Genomic DNA, 6,000 nt, shown 5'->3' on the forward strand with positions numbered 1-6,000 from the left:
TTAATAAGGAACATGAAGTAGAGGCAAGTGGGAAGGAAGGGATGGGTGTTGGGCAATAAGTTGTAATTTAAATCTTCTTGGAAGACACAAATAATAATAATAATAATTTGCTTTGTGCTAACCAAAAATGAGAAATGAAAGTTCACGCTTCGCTAGATGCATCTGCCTGTGAAAATTTATTTTATTTAGCAATTCTAATGGGTCAATTAAAATATATTAGCATGACAATTTCATTTCTTTTCTGATCAGTTACAAAGTAAACAGACAATTTTAAACCCTTAAGCTGTGAAACAACCTTCAAAATACCTTAAAAAGAATGTCAAGAGGGAACAAGCTTATTATTTTTACCGCTATGCTTCTTATAAGGTGGCCTTCCAGACAAAAGGTCCTAATATACTTGGAATCTACAATCAAAATTCCCATTTGCTATCCACACATCAGGAGCCTAACTAAGCCCATCTAATATGTAGCGATAATGTTGGCCTTGGACTGAGCAAAGCTAGACTCAAATCCCACTGACCACAATGCTCACCAATGCTCACTTAAGCCTGGTTACTACTGTACCTCTCAGCTCAACTTACTTCAGAGGATTGCACTGGAGATAAAACTAGGTGAAGGACTCAGGTACACCACTGGGAGATCTCAGAGAAGAATTAAAATATAATGCCATACAAGCAAGAGCTTTCCCCCTGGGCACTTCTCACTAGGCATCGTCCATAGAAAGGCATGATACAGCCAAACTGACATTGTTGGATTCTTATGTTCCTGAATACTCATAGTCCCAACATGTTCCTTCTCAGCACAATTTGAAGCAAGTATTCTCACCCTGCTTTCTATTCCATTTTTATTTTTGAAAAAAGGCGGCAGCTGAAGCAAGTGATCTGAGGAGGCTTCTGCAGCATGGCTAAGATCATCTTTAATCCCTGTCTTCTTCTCAATCTGGATAGAAATCTCACTGCTCTTACTCTCATCCATTTCAAGATTGCCCCATTGTACAACCATTTAAATTATGGCAATGGCTGTATTTGTAGTTGGTAACTTCTAACTACAGCAACTCTGGGATTTATCCCACTACCCCCCCCCGTTCCCATCTCCCTCAAGCACCCCTCCCTTGCTATTTTTAAAATAGAAAACTATGCTAGTTTTGAATTGCAAAACTGTTATAATCATTCAGAAGAATGCAGACCTTCGCAGAAGGAGTCTCTCTCTGTGTATTCCAGGGAGTCCCTCTACTTTTGAAGCTCAGAGGAGCCTTGAAAGAAAGAAGTTGCTTGGGGCAGCACTAAACTCTGTCACTGGAACTAACACTGTGGCACACAACAAAGGAAGGTTATTTCTGCCATGCCATTCATGTGTCCCACAGGACAACTTTTCCTTTTGCGTCTGAATTGCAAATTGTCCTGTCTGTACCCATCTAAAAATTATGCTGCTACTCTGTTGTGTCCTTTCACAGGGGGCTATTTTATCCTGGGGGGGGGGAATGGATTCAACAGCTCAAAAGGGCCAGACTGATTACTGATAGATCATTATGTCATCTGGAAAGGAGGCAGGCCTATTGCACTAGCTCTCTCTTTATCAAAAATATACTTTTTTTCTGGTGCCTTCAAGTCAATCCTGGTTTGCCATTGTCTTCTTTCTAGAGCTGAGAGAGAGAGACTGCCTTCGTGCCTAAGACAAGTCTAGAATTTGCATTCTAGTTAGATGACTTAATCATTACTCTGAACCGGCTTGTATGTTCTGTGTGTACACACACACACACACACACACACACACACACACACACTTATATGTACCATGCATGGCACTTTCCTCCCTTTTTCTCACATTATACAAATGGAAGCTCATCCATTGAAACCAAGTCCAGAGACCATCAGGGCTGGCCAAAAGACAGATTTTCATACAATGGGTGGACAATTTCTGGACCTTCCTGCCAGCCCATGTAAGTGATAGCAACCAATCTGGTTGGTTTTCATAGGAAGCCAGAGAGAATCAGGGAGGACCCAGATGGTGCTGTTTACCAAACACCTAAGCTTTAGTAATCAGATGGAGTAGAGACATTCCAGGACCCTTCCCTTAAACATTGCCATCTTGTGGGACCTAGGAGGTGTACCTTTTCTACTCCATCCTCTGCCCTGGGGAATACCAGCTCTTGTAACCTTTCAGAAAGTTTCCCCAAGCATTGGGATAGGCTGAGGTCAGAGGAGAGTTTGGCTGTGGTGCCAGGCTTTTCTGGTTTTATTGTCATTTGTTTTTATATTTTGTGCAATATTGTTTTATGTTATGGTTGTGAGTCACACAGAATTCTGATTCTAAAATGGACAGCCATGTAAATATTTTAAATAAATAATCACTCTGGGAAACAGCCCTGGAAGTGCCTCTCCACATACTTCAAGCCCAGGCTAGTCAGGATTGCTCAGAGTTCTTTTTCTGTTTAATATACTACTGCTCTAAATTCTAAAACACCACTTGGCAGGATATGGCCAGTGAATTTATTAGTTCCTTGGACAAGAAAATGGAGAACCTTGTAGAAAGAAACTTTTTTTCCTATACTATATGAGAGAGTAGAACATAGATAATCATATTTACAACACATTTGCTAACTCTGCTTCCTGATTCTCCCATGCCCCGTTCTTTTTCAATTGTGATCTGTGCTTTATGTTTTAATCTCCTATGTATTTTGATTATGGTATATACTTATCTGCTCTTTTATTGCCATATTCATTACCTTATATTTATTCACAGTTTACCTTGTTGTATACAGTCCTAGGCAGTTTAACTAAAAGGAGTAAAATGTTTAATAAATATTCATGCTAACCATTTGAATTAATAGCTTCTTCTTGTTTTTTTCCTCTAATAAGTTTGATACAAAAGGGCAGAAAAACTAAATTACAGTATATTTTTATTGAAAAACAATAATTGTTTCACTCTGCAAATTCATGCAATGTTTTTCCAAGCAGATACTATTCATAACTCAACTAGGATGGCTACATGTTCTAATTAACAAAGAGAAGCCCTGTATTTGAAGCTATTTTCCACTTGCAGAACCATCTGGTTTAAGTCCTGGGGCCTCAAAGCTACTTTTCAAAACCCACTATTGGACAGAAATCCATGTTAGCACATAGGCCATCCGAACACGCTTTCCTTCATTATGATGAGATGTACAACTATTTAAATTATGGCAATTACTATATTTGCATCTGTACATACAAATGACACACATACATGCATATTCTTTTGTCTTTGGTATATGATGCATTTCGGGGAGGGAGCAATTCATAAATGGCTACACTTAACTGATATCCCTGAATGTATTATTGTATTCGGTATTACTGCTATTCCTAAATCTCTTTAAATTAGTTTTCTCCAACCTGATGCCTACCAATTGTATTGGACACGATGGCTGAGAATTCTCAGTCAAAAACATCAGAAGGCTATACCATACTGGAGGAAGATCATCTTATTTTGAGGGTTAATTTATATTTTACAAATGAAGGATGTGCCTACCACATGTATTCTTTGAATTTACATAGGATCCCCCCCCACCCCCATTTATAAGTCTCCCTCAAGGATCAGTTTGAAACTCTGGGAAAAGCAGAGCTACAGTTGTATGGTTTCATTTGTTTTAAACTGCGTGAGATTTTACAGGCCAACATTAGACCCACAAAGCAGTTCTTCCTCCCTGATTTAAGCATCCTTTGGAAGATACAGGGTCTGCAGAAAGGTGTTGCATAAAACAGAAATCAGTCCTCAGCTCACTTTTCAGTGACTTCATATTACCTGAGTCTAAATGTATTCTAGAAATGGGCTATCGGTGTCAATTTTTTAAAAAATCTGTATAATATGTAATTCAAACAATTATTTCTGAGCTTTTAATTTTCTAAAGCTTAAATAAGGTTAATTGTCACAGCTACATACACTCATACTGTGGGACAATTTAGAATTTCTTTTATGGAAACAGCGGTAGAAACAGCACAATAATATGGAACTAGAATCAACACTTTCATTTTTAAAGATGTTTGAAAATCAGATGTGGATTCCAAGAAAAAAGGTGAATGAGGCTTCCAACTAGTTCAAAATTAGAAATCCATACAAAGATCACCAAATTATACAGTTGGAAGGGAAGAAAAGGCTCACCTGAGCTGTTTTTTCCCTGCTCAGTGCAAGATCCATTAGAACAATATTTTTCAACCTCAACATCTTTAAAATGGGTGGACCTCAATTCCAAGAATCCCCCAGCCAGTTGCTGAGGTTGGGAAACACTGCACTAGAACATCTGATAAACGACCCATCTAGCCTCCGTTTGAAGACCTCATGCTTCCTCTTTGACTTTAGGAAAGATTCTTTTGCTGGTGTTTATATGCTGCTTAACCATTTTCATGATTCATAAGCAGCCTTATCCCATTTTCACTCATAGATCTCTCCTTAGGCCATTAGAGTGATGCCTACCCATATTGCAAAATTCTTAAGAATGGCAGCAATTGACATAAGGCTCTTGGATCCAATGGCCTCTGAGGAGTTATGGTACCCATAGCACCTTCCCAAAACTGAATCCAGGAGTTCTTTCAGCAAACCATTACAGATGAAGAACTCAAGATGTTCAAATTTGCAATAGAGAGGCTGCTTGAATTCTAGCCATGTACAGTGACCTTCCATCGCCCACTTTTATTTCTGAAATTGTTGGCTTCAGCTTCTTCATCCCATGCCAGGGTCACTAGTTGAGAGTTGAGACCTCCTCTAAGGCAGCTTGCTACATGGACAGTGTTGCATCTGTTCTAATCACAAATCTTGATCTATGAATACTGATTGGAGGACATTTCTGGCTGGCTATGTGGGTGCTCTATACTATAATGAGTATTAGGGAAATATTAAGAGGTAACACCAGAAGAACAGAACAGTGTCTCATACTAATACCTTCTTTTCAGCAACATAAATTCTAAGCAGAACCAAGACATTTCCCATTTTATAATACAGTATTACAATCCCTTTATTCCAACTGTACTAATGATAGATGATCACTGCATCTGACAGATGCTGATGCAGCAGAGTGACAGCTGCTCACTGCCCTTTGATTAAGGAGCTGATTTCAGGCAGTGACTAGGCAGTGCAAGCAGCAAGATTTCAGAGGTTCTTTGGCAAAGGAAACACATCACACTATTCCTGTACTCCCAATTGTCTTGTACATCCTGAGGAAAATAAAAACAATGACCCACTTGAGCAGATATGTCAGTAGGATATAGCCAAGAAAGTCAAGATGGCAGCTGTGAGGGTGAGATTGAAGTACCATTTTTATGTGTGTGTCACCTAAATATCAGATAGTACTTCTATCATGTTGTTACAGCCACCATTTTGACTTTCTTGACCATGCCCTGCAGAAACCCTGGCCCTGAGATTGGGAAGGCAAGCTGTCAGCCTTGCATTTCCATGAAATGCTGATTCTCCAGGCCTAATGCCATGGATTCCTTATGTATCCATTTTTCTACTTCTCCTTATGCTCTTGAAACTCAGCCAATTCACAGAACCATAAAGTTTAAAAGGACCTCAGAAGTCATCAGGCCCAGTCTTCTGCACATTGCAGGTTTCGGTACATTAGCCCCAATGATGACTATCTAGCCTCTGTCGGAAAACCTCTTGTGAAGAGAAAAAACATTCTACATGGTAACTAATTCCACTGATTGACAGCTCTTAGTAACTAGAAGTTTTTCCTAACATCAAAACTGCATCTCCATCCTTGAAGTTTCATTCCATTAATTCTAGCCTTATTCTCTAGAAAAGTAAGAATTAGTCCAAAATCTCTACAAAGTGCCAGCTCTTTAGATATTTGAAAAGAGCTATCATGTCCCTTTCAACCTTCTATAAACGTATCTAGTCTTTTATACATTCCTCCTAGGACTTAATATTACACTCCTTTCACCATCTTAGTAGCCCTTCTCTGAACTTGGTCCTGTTCATTAGTCTTTTTTAAACCTCCACTTCTTGGTAAGCTTGTGCACAATTTTAGGG

This window comes from Crotalus tigris, unplaced genomic scaffold (genome assembly GCF_016545835.1).
Source record: "Crotalus tigris isolate CLP2741 ecotype Arizona unplaced genomic scaffold, ASM1654583v1 scf7180000024167.7108832, whole genome shotgun sequence".
Taxonomy (NCBI): Eukaryota; Metazoa; Chordata; class Lepidosauria; order Squamata; family Viperidae; genus Crotalus; species Crotalus tigris.